Source organism: Monodon monoceros, unplaced genomic scaffold (genome assembly GCF_005190385.1).
Source record: "Monodon monoceros isolate NGI ecotype Baffin Bay Population unplaced genomic scaffold, NGI_Narwhal_1 Super_Scaffold_9, whole genome shotgun sequence".
Taxonomy (NCBI): domain Eukaryota; kingdom Metazoa; phylum Chordata; class Mammalia; order Artiodactyla; family Monodontidae; genus Monodon; species Monodon monoceros.
Window position 1 is genome coordinate 6900160 of NW_021703786.1, and position 12415 is coordinate 6912574.

At 51.5% G+C, this 12415-nt stretch overlaps 1 protein-coding gene across 2 annotated transcripts in view; it reads right to left on the minus strand.

Annotated features, from left to right (window-relative positions):
- CUEDC1 (CUE domain containing 1) overlaps window positions 1-12415 on the minus strand; it is a 74658-nt gene that overhangs the window by 39937 nt on the left and 22306 nt on the right. Inside the window, exon 2 of one of the 2 annotated variants that reach the window (XM_029212840.1) lies at window positions 10108-10181. The exons of the other annotated variant lie outside the window; for it this stretch is intronic. The gene's annotated coding sequence lies outside the window, so the exon portion shown is untranslated. The remainder of the gene's footprint in view (window positions 1-10107; window positions 10182-12415) is intronic. 2 annotated transcript variants of the gene reach the window in all.

Genomic DNA, 12415 nt, shown 5'->3' on the forward strand with positions numbered 1-12415 from the left:
TTTTCCATGAGGCAGTCTCTGGAAACTTCGGCCAATATTGAGCCCCCTCTGCTCTTCCAGATCAGCCACAGCACTCAAAGCGGTCTGGTGGCCTCGAAGAGGGGAGAGAGCACTGGGTGGCCGTAATGATGGGCAAGGTGGCACGTCATCATTTGCTGCCTCCTTCTATCAGACCTCAGGGCAGACTCAGGGAGGGACACTTCTTCAACGCCCCCACGCCACCCAGGGGGTGTTCTGCATGTACCAGGGAAACTGGGTCTGTTTCATTCACAGACACCCCAGCGACATTCACACATGGGCTTCTAATGATTCACTCATTCATTCACTGGCAGGCAAAAAACACTTAGGGAGGGCCTACTGTATGCCAGGATATACAAGATAAAAATCTCTTTTCACAAAGAGCAAGAATTACAATAGCGCGGGTTATAGCAGAAAGGGCTCTGTGAGGAGCCCTTCCAACTGCAGCACGAGAGACCGCTGCGCACACACAACCGTGGCCTGAGAGGCAGGTGTTGGTGCCGCCAGTAAGCACACACAGGTGTGGACGCGCCCTTGTGCAGCCATGGCAAAGGCTTGGCTGCCGGTCACAGGCTTCGTTGTCCCCCAGCTAAGCCACCCTGGAGTCGGGGACAGGATTTATGGGTAGATATTGTTAGGAGAACAGATGTCCAGGCAGGCGGGCAGAGCAACTGGGAACAGTGGTCGTGATTGTGCCAGCCTGGAACCCAGCGGAGGGAGGCAAGAAGACACTGCAGTGTCTGAGGAGCAGACCCCTACCCCGCTTCTTCGAACACCCGGGGCTCGGGACCCTTAGGCTCTCTGCCCAGCAAGACATTCAGCAGGCTGAAGACACCATGGACTCTGTAAGGCAGGTTCTGGCTTCTCCATGACCTTGGACAACGTTTACTTCCTTGTGCCCCAGTTTCACTATCTAATAATACCTTTTTAAAAAGTAAGTAAAGCCAAAAAACAAGATGATAGAGATCACCGTCAGAAGAATAAAAGGACAGATTAAAAACAAACAACAACGGGCTTCCCTGGTGGCGCAGTGGTTGAGAGTCCGCCTGCCGATGCAGGGGACGCAGGTTCGTGCCCTGGTCCAGGAAGATCCCACATGCCACAGAGCGGCTGGGCCCGTGAGCCATGGCCGCTGAGCCTGTGCGTCCGGAGCCTGTGCTCCGCAGCGGGAGAGGCCACAACGGTGAAAGGCCCGCGTACCACAAAAACAACAACAACAACAACAATGCCACTTTGTAAAAGAGGAAGTACAAGGAGATTGGGCAGGGAAGATCCATCAGCACCTCAGTGTGGAAACCCTAAAGGTACTCGGGCATCCCTGAAGCCAGGATTCTCAGGTGAAGGGGTGCAGCAGGATCTCCGGGAGCTTCTGAAAGGCAAAGGTCCAGGGCCCTCTACTGAACCAGAATCTCCTAAGGTGCACACAATCCTCGTCCTCCAAACCCCAAGCCAGTCAAAGAGGCTCAGGGGGGCTTCCCTGGTGGCGCAGTGGTTGAGAGTCCGCCTGCCGATGCAGGGGACGTGGGTTCGTGCTCCGGTCCGGGAAGATCCCACATGCCGCGGAGCGGCTGGGCCCGTGAGCCATGGCCGCTGAGCCTGCGTGTCCGGAGCCTGTGCTCCGCAACGGGAGAGGCCGCAACAGTGAGAGGCCCGCGTACCGCAAAAAAAAAAAAGAGGCTCAGGGGTATTCTGGGCCGCTCCCAGTGTATCTGGGATAGATATACTATCTCAGAGGTGAATGGCAAATTATTATCTAAAAGAGGGGGAGGGAGGGACAGTGGCTGCAGGGAAAACATCAAGGGAGCTCAGAGACAAGCTGGAGGCGAGAAGGAATGTCAATATTGAGGTGCCCTTCCTTTCTGCTCCCCACTCCAGAAATCTGGTACTGGAGAGGAGATAACCTCGTCTTCGCACAGGTTGACCAGTCCTCCAGGGACCTGCTGCTTCAGCCACGTGTGGCCGAGTCCTGGGCTGCTCCTTCCTCTGGCCACCATACCATCCCAGCACTTTTCCCTAGTCCTGTGCTCTTAACGCCTCGGCCCTAACAGCCTCACCCTGACCAACTGCAATTTTACGATTCAGAACACAGACCTCCTCCTCCAGGAAGCCTTCCCAGATGCACTCCTTGGCTCTCCCCTACATGGCCTGGGCCTGTTAGAGTCTTGCTGCACCATCAAAATGGCAGCACTAGTCACATGATATCAACATCACCAGTGTGCCAGCTGGTGGCCCTGACAGAGCAGGCATTTTTTGGTCTCATTCAGCTCTCTGTCCCCAACGCCTAGTTCAGTGCCCAGCATAAAGCAGGTAAGCAATATGTACAGGCAGACCTCGGTTCATTGCCATTCACGTTACTGCACTTCACAGATGCTGAGTTTTTTACAAATTGAAGGTTTGTGGCAACCCTGCATCGAGCAAGTCTATTGGTGCCATTTTTCCAACAGCACTTGCTCAGTTTGTGTCTCGGTGTCCCATTTTGGTAATTCTCACCATATTTCAAACTTTTTCATTATGATTATATTTGAGCTGGTGATCTGTGATCAGTGATCTTTGATGTTATACTGTGACTGGCTGAAGGCTCAGATGATGGTTGGCATTTTTTTCTCAGTGAAGTATTTTTTAATTAAGGCATGTACATTGTTTTTTTTTAAGACATAATGCTATTACACACTTAATAGGCCACAGCATAGCGTAAACATAATTTTTACATGCACTAGGAAACCAAAAAGCGTGTGTGACTCACTTTGCTGAGATATTCACTTTATTGCGGCGGTCTGGAACCGAACCTACAACATTTCTGAGGTCTGCCTGTATGTTTATGCTGATCAGGAGAAAGGGAGGGGAGGGAATTTTAAATCAAACAACGGCACACTTTTCAAAACTCTAGGGAAATTATAGCAAATATTTTCTTTAGCGCTGCCTATGTGCCACAGAGAAGCCTGAGACACAGGGAGGGAAGGGCGGCCACGGTGGCAGAGCTGGGTGAGAATCCAGGCAGTTTGGCTCCAGAGTCGCTGCTCTCAACCACTCTGCCATGGTACCTGTGGTTCAAAGGGAAAAGAAAAAAGAGTAAAACCTGGAGAAAATAGCTCCCTCTGCAGTCCTTGCTCCTGTGGCTTGGGGGTCACCCTTCAGACAAAGCAGAGACTCAGGCTGCTGCCCACGGGAGCAGAAGCAATTGGTGAAGGCCTCTCTCAGTGAGGTGCCAGGGACCCTGCTGCAGCCGCTGGGAGAGCCCGGAAGTTAGCAGTCCCAACTGGGAGCTCCCGGAGGTCAGTTTAGAAACAGGGACAGGGATGGTGCCATCCAGGGCCTTTTTGCTCTGGGCCAGTGAGAGGATGTCCCACCAGCCCAGGGGGCCTCATTCAGGAGAGGCTATGAGGAAAAGCAGGGACCCTGGGTGGCATAAAAGTAGGCAGGAGAGAAAATGCATTCAGAGTTAACCGGAATGATTGAAAATGGACCATATGCCAGGCACTTGGTGACGTGCGTCCCCACGGGATTTAATTTTCACACCAACCCGGTGAGGCAGCTGCCACTCTCCTCATCTTACCAACAGGAAACTCGGGCATTGTTCTGCTGGAACAAGAGAGAGCAGGGAGGCAAGGCTCCCAAATCAGGCGTGTTTGGCCAAGGCTGAGTAGAGATGTAAGGGTCTTTGGGTAAAGCATTAAGGCTACTTGTTCTTTGTTCTCTTTCTTCAAGACAGACCAAATAAAATGGGATTTAGGTGAGACTCCAGAAGAAACTTTCTTGACTGTAAAGAGGTGTTAGAAAGAGCACTTCCCAGGAGAGACCCCTGAACAGTGCATCACTCCAGCAAGTGCCTGCTCTGCAGCAGGAGACTGGACCGCCTGACCTCTATCACCACGAGAGTATCACCTGACGCACTCGGAGTTCCCCTCAGACATCTTGACTCCAGCTCCAGTCTCAAGGCAGGCTTTTGGACAACACAAATCTGAGGTTAAACACATCCTTTGCTAAAGTTGACAAGCAGATGGGTGGAGAGTTCCGATACTGAAATGAAGCGTGGAGTTGGCGTATTTGATCAACGAGTAAAGCTGGCACGAGCGTGGTACTGAGTGATAAAAGCCTACTGTTTCGCCTGTTGGATAACATAGCTTGTCAAGCCAGCAGTGACCGAGATGACCACAGGAGGTGTGGCAGGCAAGCCGCTCAGGCAGAAAACTGCTCAGGAAGCCCGGTCCTGCATGGGCCACCCTCGCGTACTTGCTACTGAGCTGCTGGGGGTCCGTGAGGACACAGAGCAGATCTGCTGTCGCCCTGGGCTGCTCGGGCCAACACTTTTGCCTTGACCTGGAACAGCAGTCTCCCTGCCGTGATCAGCCCGGGAATGCAGGACACCCTGGGCAGGAGGAGGGGGCACCTGGGGGCCTGGATCACATGCAACAATGCTCAGTTTAGTCTAAAGAGAGGCTCCCAATTCTGAAGTTTCATTTCAAACCAGGCAACTCCCTGGTTTGAGTCAAACACAGAATTTACTATTTACCATAGACCAATCATAGGACAGTGATTTTGCAGTTTACCCAGATGTGGGGCTTCCTGAAGGTAAAAGGGGTCACAGTATCAAAGAGGTTCAAAACCTCTCCACCCTCCCCGGAGAAACCGAGGCCTGGAAAGGTTAAAGGCCTCGTACAAAGGTCCTGCCAGAGGATCAGCAGGTGCCAGCTCTCCCACCAGCTTCCCGCCCCAAGTGGCCAGCAGCTGCCTCTGTGCTGTGAGTACGGGGCGGGGGGGGCGAGGGGGCTGAGTGTCTATAAACCATGGCGCACTCGCTCCACCCATGGCCTCATGACGCACGAGGCTCCACCACACAGGCCAAGCCCAGGCACGGGTCCCCAGCTGGAGGACTAACTATGGCTCCCCCAACCTGGGAGCTCCAGGCCACTGCGAGTCTTCCTGTGCGGTCCCCACCTTCCCCTTTGAATCCCAAAGAGGGGAAGACGGTGGAGAGCAAAGAAAAATCCCCAGCCGGCAGGCATCCATTTGCCCAAAGCAAAGGCAACGTAAAGGCTGCGCCTGTTTCCATGGAGACGCGATGGGCGAAGCAAAACAGAGCGATAAACACAAACCGTCACCACCTTCTGGGCCAGTGTGACCCATGTTGTCAGGCCAGAGCCCTGACAGGAGGACAGCGGAAGGATTACAGGTAATCAGAAGAGCCGCAGACAAACCGGAAGCCCTTTCAGTAGGTAGAGAGCAAGGCAGCACCCCCCACCAGCCCCCAGGCCTACAAATTAGCGTGGCCCCCACTCTTGAGAAAGACCCTGAACAAAAAAAAAACCAAAGTCCAAAGTGAATCATTATTCACTTTACAAAAGGATTCTTTGCTTGACAAAGGGATTCTTTGAAAGGGCCAGAGCCCAAGGTAGACTGGAGCTTCGCTTTGTTTCATTATTTACTTCTGTGGGCCAGAGGAAGAGGGGGAGAAGGGAGTAACTTGCAGCTGAAAGTTTGTTAGAAAAGATGACAAAATTCCTAAGGGGAAGGCGTAGAGGGGTGGAGACAAGACTGTGCTTCTAAAACATTTGCCAGGAGAGGCCCTCGAGAAATCGAGCCAGGGCAGCTTTCAAACAGGAGGCAAGAGAGCCGAGTGCCTGTGGCCCGTCCCCCGGGAAGGGCACAGCACAGGAGGCGGGCAGCAGAGTTTCCAACAGGTCCCCACGGGGTGGACCCCAGAGCCATCAGGCTGCGAGGAAAAGCAGGGAGCAGGAAGGGGCAGCAGGAAGGCAGGAGGCCAGCAGCAGGCTCAGCAGGTGGCAGGGGTGTCACCCTTTATCAGGTGACATTTATTTATGAAGCGTCTCTTTGCATGTGCTTGTCATCCTGGGGAGGGATGCCCTGCTCTTGGAGAGTCTCAACCAGACCTTCACTCCACTCGGTCTTTTTCATAATTCCTACGAGGAACAAGAAACAAGCGTAGCAACAGCAAGAATATTTCCTGAGCGTGCGAACTAGCCATTGTCTCCTGTATCCCCTCAACCGCCCCGTGAGGGGGACATTATTCTTATTCCTATTTACCCATGTGGAGACAGGCACAGAGAGGTAAGTAACTTGCCCAAGGTCACGCAGCTAGTAAGTAGCAAAGCCAGGATTCAGATACAAGTCTGCCCAACTTCAAAGCCTGTGAACACTAGGCTAAATGCCTGCCGCATCAGCCCATTTCACAGACAGAGATGCCGAGGAGGAGAGAATGCAAGCGAGTTGCACTGAAGCGGGGGACGGACTCTGAGGACCAGCTCTCCTGACACACCCAAGGCTTGTCTGACTTGTGATACCTCCCCTGGGAAGGCCAGCCAGCTTTCTTGGTGGGGTACGTGGACTGCTCTGTGGCCATTAAGTCACTTACCGGGTCTGGGCCTCAGTTTACCTCTCTGCCATTCATCAGTATAGTGTGAGTCCCCCACTACCTCGCTGAGAGAGAGGAACTGGGAAGAAACGTGGGGTAAGGTCCAGGGCTGTCATCAGGGAGCCCACGGGAGGAACAGGCTCAGTTCCAGCTCCAAAGATTCACAGAGATCCACAGGCTCTGGGTTGAGCAATGTGATGTGCACAGAGCAAAAGCCTAGGCAGCATCTCCAGGAGGCATCTGGTTCAATGGTCTGCCCACCAAGGTACACCTGGGAAACTCGGGGACTTCCTGACATGGTTGGCCTTCAGGGAATCAATTTCCAAAACCTCCACTTCCCCGTGGTGTCCTTCCACATACCAGTGTGCTGGGAACCATCGGAGCCCACCAGCTCTCTTTCGAGGTGGCCCTCCTCAACGCTTCCCTGAAGAAAGGCCCATTCCCCCAGCCACCCAACTTTACTCTGGTGCTTTGCCGTGGTGAAAGCCACCAAACAAAGGGACAACTCAAGAATGCAGCACTCCTGGGAGGAGTCTCCTGAGGATGGACATTGAGAAGGGAGCTGGCCTTATTTTACCAAGACCTTCTCTAGCTTATTTACCCATCTGTTTATTTTAGAATTAGGAAGGAAGGAAGCTGACACAGGGACACCTGTTTAACACATTTATTGGAATAAAAAAATGGAGTCAGAGGTTTTCCAACACAAAGCATGATTTGGCTGACGGTCTAACAACGAGGTCCAGCTTTGCCAGTTAGGAATTACGGCAGACATTTTCCATAACTGTGTGGGCGGAGTTTGCCGTTCTAGGCTTTGACAAAATAAGCCTGGAAATACGCTCTGCTTAAAGTTATGAGAAAAAAATTTTACATGTGAAGTTTTAAATGTGTAAGGAGATACAGTTTTTCAAAATTCTTTTGGCAGGTGTGGGAGCAAAAAAAGTTTGAAGCCTGTGTCTTTACTTCCCTGGAGCCACACTCAGAGGCTGTAGCTTCCACACCACCCACTGGGCCATGAGAGTAATAGGTTCTCAAGAGAAGGCAGCCGCAGTGCATATGACAAGCATTTGACCTGGACCCAGGGTGCAAGTTTATTTCTGCTACTTCTTAGCTGTGTGGATCTGGTTAAGTCACCCAAACTCCCTGAGATTCAGCTTCCCCATAAGCAAATGGGAATAATACCATATGAAACATATTAAAAATCCTGATGTGGGGCTTCCCTGGTGGCGCAGTGGTTAAGAATCCACCTGCCAATGCAGGGGACACGGGTTTGAGCCCTGGTCCGGGAAGATCCCACATGCTGCAGAGCAACTAAGCCCGTGCGCCACAACTACTAAGCCTGCGCCCTACAGCCCGCGAGCCACAACTACTGAAGCCCGCACGCCTAGAGCCCGTGCTCCGCAACAAGAGAAGCCACCGCAGTGAGAAGCCCGCGCACCACAACGAAGAGTAGCCCCCGCTCTCCGCAACTAGAGAAAAGCCCGCGCGCAGCAACGAAGACCCAACGCAGCCCAAAAAAAAAAAAAAAATCCTGATGTGATGATGACAACATTAAATGTTATCACGAACAGCACCAGATAGTAGCCAACCAGCAAGTGTTTTCTGTTTGGCTTGGACAACCTGATGGCCTCTATCTCCAGATGGTACTAATAACTGATATTTACTGAGTACTTACTATGTGCCAGGCACTGGACTAGGTGCTTCACAGGCCCCAGTTCATTTTGTCTTCGCATCCATCCTATCGGCAAGGTGTCATTCTTATTCCTCGATTTATAAGCACAGAAAGCTTACACACTTGCCCAGCTCAGTCGGCTAGAGGTTAAAGGCCCAGTGGGTCTGTTCAGTTCCAGAGCCCGTGCTCTAAACCCTCCCTATTCAAAGTGCGACCTCCGACTGGCCGCATCTGCACCGACTGGCACCTTATTAGAAATGCAGGATCCCAGGGCCTACTCCATACCTACTGAATCAGAATCTGCATTCTAGCAAAATCTACGGCTGATTCCCATGCACATCCCTGTTGGAGAATCCCTGCTTTAGATCACCAGTCCAGCTGATTTACAACCTGGTTTTATCTTGCTGAAGGCAATATTAGAATGTTTGCTTTCTCCACACGTGCACACACACAGCTGGCAAGTAAAGCAAGCAAGGTGGTTAAGGGTTACAATAATCCATCAGTGACACATGCAAAAGGCGTATTTTAAAAAGGGCTGGGAGGACTCATGTCAAACACGCATCAGTGGTTACCTCTGAGGAGTGGTATGGGATGGGGAGAAGGGGTGGTGGAAGGGGGGGCCATTTGTTTTATTTGTTTATTTTTTTCATTTTTAATATTTATTTATTTATTTGGCAGCACTGGGTCTTAGTTGTGGCATGCAGGATCTTTAGTTACGGCATGCGGACTCTTAGTTGCAGCATGTGGGATCTAGCTCCCTGACCAGGGATCGATCCCAGGCCCCCCGCCTTGGGAGCATGGAGTCTTAGCCTCTGGACCACCAGGGAAGTCTCAGGCCATTTGTATTATTTGAAATTTTTAATAAAAAGAATGGAGTTGTTTATTGGTTACACAATTTTTCATAAAAAGCATGACAGTTCCCCGGAAGGCCAGGAAGGGGGTCCCTAGGGAAGTGTTGGTAGAAGAAAAGGGTTGCTGGGCTTGTAGTCATAAGACCTGGATTCAAGACCAGGCTCTGCCCCTAATTTGCCTCGGGACAGCAGGGCTCTCACTTGGCATCTGTGGGCCTGTGTTTCCCCCACTATAAAGGGGGGTCGCCCCACGTACCCTTCCAAGCCCCACAGCATGGGTGCAGGGACCAACCACGCAGCGAAATGCACAAGAGGCCTGTGTGAAGGGCAGGGTGCTGTGTTTCTTGGAAGGAAAAGCGACGAAAGAAAGCAGTGAAACATTCCCCCTCACTCATTCCATTCCCCAAACACAGGCAGTCCATGACTTTATAAGGAAGACACACACAGCAACCTGGATTTAGAGTCCGTGGGAGCCCCAGGCTGATTTTCAAATCCTTATTCGAACTTAAAAGTTAGGTTTGGACGTGGTTCAAAACACAGAAAGAAAGGGCTTTCTCAGCATCTTGCCCATTCTCTTTGCTCCTCGCCGGGTTTCTCTGCAGGCTCAGGACTCGGGGATGCTGTGTTGGGGCACAGATGCTCCCCTCTGCTGTGCTTTCCATGCCTCCCCACACACGGCCCCAGCCCCGGCGCTGCCTCCCAGCTGCTCTGAGGGTCCACAGTTCGGCTCACTCTGGCCGATGCCTTAGATTCCCCACTTTTATCTTAGAACCGGAAGGAGCAGCAAGTCCTCCCCTAGCTTGTCTCGGGGGAGGGGTGGAGTCTGGGTCCACAGGGATAAAGGCACCCGCTCCAACCCACAAAGCTAGCTTAAAATAAATAGAGCTGGGTCGGGTTCTCTATGACCTTTGGAAATACCTCCTTTTCCTTAAGATTTTTCCATCATTCCTTTGCAACTTGTCCCCTCATTCTGAGAGATGCACAAATCTGAAGACTAAAAGCTGCTGTGCTTTTCCTCAAACTGAATGATCCTAAAACCACACAGTCTGAAGGTATCACTGAAACTGAGCCAGAAAAGAATCCCCTGTCAGATTTTCCAATGAGAACCAGGCCCTTCGAAACCATTATGAGCTTTAGCTACAGCGAAGTAATGGCAAAAGAAGCCTCCACGCAGGCAGTTCCAGCCCCGATATACTTACGTGGCCTTAGGCACCTAACGTCACCTCTCCGAGCCTCAGTTTTCTCATATGCAAGACAGTGAGAGAACCGGCACCTTTCGGGTTTAAAAAGAAGATTCCAGATAAGAATAAAGCCTTTCATGCAGAGTAGGAGCTCAGTAAATAACAACTATTACCATCATGGTCATCTCACTCAGGACCATCCATCCCAAAGACAGGGGTCTGTCTAAATCAGTTCTCCACTCTTGTCACACATTAGAATCAACTAAGGAAAGTTTTTTCCTTTTTAAAAAATACCAGTGCCCAGACCTTATCCCCAGTGACTCTGATTCAGTCGTGTGGATTAGGCCCGAGGGAATCAGTACATTTCTTACAGCTCTCCAGGTGATTCTAACGTGCACCTGTGATTGAGAACTGTGCTCTGAATCCTTGCTTCTCAACCTTGAATGTGCACACGAATCTCCCAGGGGCCTTGCTAAAATGCAAGTTCTGACTCAGCAGGGTTAGCGTGAGGCCTGAGAGTCTGCATTTTCAACTAGCCCCCAGGTGACGCCAGTGCTACTGCTTCATGGCCTCAGGAGGAACGGCACCCAAAACTCAAGGTCTTGGGCAGATGGCTGGCAAGTTTATAAGATTCATCTCTGGAAGTCTCAAAGGCTGGCTCTGTCTAGCCAGGCGAGAGCTCACTGCCTCCTGGAAGTAGACAGCCAACTATATGCCCTCAGACTGGGGCACAAGGACCCAGAACCAGAGCTTGTCCTCAGATGACTCTCTCTTTGGCTTCATGTTGTTGTTTTTTGGCGGTGGTGGGTGAGGCAGGGAGGGGTGGTCTTAGCAAGAGCCTGCAGACACGCGTGGCCACAAAGGCACACTAGCAAGTTAATCATGACACCGCACCCTGCATTCCTGTGGAGTTGCCCTCTCAACACCGTCGAAGACAAAAGCCAGAAGGAAAGGGTCCTAGTTACTTTCGCTCAGATCGGCGGGGTGTAGGAGGGCATGGCCCGACCTGGCACCATGGCCCATCCAGAAGGAGCTGAAAACAACTGCACCTCTGGTCAGCCTGCCTCCTCTGATCAGCCAAGCAGGAAAGCTTCCTGCCTGGAGCTGGCTAGGTAAGTGCACAGTTGAAGGGACTCCAGGGAAACATGAGGTGGGAAGGAGCTGGACAAGCAAGTCCCTCCGGCTTTGAGGGTGGTGCATTTTGTGACCCTAAACAACATCAACAACCCAACACTGACTGGGCACCTATTATGTGCCAGAGAATTTTACAGAAATACTCTAATTGGATCCTCACGTCAACTTTGCAAGTCAGGCATCACTGCTTTCATTGTACAGGTGAGAAGACTGAGGCTCAGTGGATAAGGAATGGAACTTACAGAGGACAGAGTCAGGATCGGAAGCCAAGCTCAAAACTTAAAACCTCTCGATGCCTCAACTTACCCTTTCACAAGAAAGGGAAAAGCGTATAAATGAACAGAACTGAAAGTGGCTTCGTTATTAATCATTACCCTCATCAGAAGTGTAGTTAAGAGCTACTGGGAGAAACGGTTGGTGCCTGTCCTGACGTTCAGGTGGCTAAGCCCAGACCCCTGCGGTCCCCAGGCCCTCGAGGGGAGGGTGAAATGCACCTGACGACTCCAGGGTGAGTACAGGAGCCTTCAGGGGAAGGCCCGGCTGTGGGACACAGCTAGGGTCCAAAAACCCAACAGCTCAAGGAAGGAGACAGAGCTGAGTCACAGCTGCATGTTCCCGGCACCCGGGCCACCATGCCAGGCCCAAGGCTGGAAATGTGCCCATGGGTCCTGAGGGCCAACCTGAACCTGTGCCCCATCGCCTCACCCCTGCATAAGTCATGGAGGCTTCCTGAAACAGCCAGGGGCCGTTCAAGGACTACGGCACCAAGGGCCAAAGAGGCCATGCTGGGAGCCTCTGTCCCATTGGGCCCCAGGCCCCTCCTCCCAGCACCCTGGCAGCTCTGGATTAATATTACACCCATACAACCCCGACAGTGGCTCCTGACCATCCAGCTCCGTGAAGTTCTGAGGCTTAAAATACAGACAAGCTGGAGATGGGGGAGAACAACAACAGGGGATGAACAAGGAAGCAACAGTGTAGCCACTGAAAATGTTTTAAAACCACACCATTTCATTAAGAATGCTCATTCTACAGTGTTACATGAAAAAGCTACATACAGAAGTATGTCATCAGTAAGATTACAACTAATTTTTTTAAGAATCTATGCACATTAAAATAAAGAACAGAGGAATATACAATCAAATGTTATTGGTGGCACCATTTAAATGATCAGAATGATCATTTTTGTTGG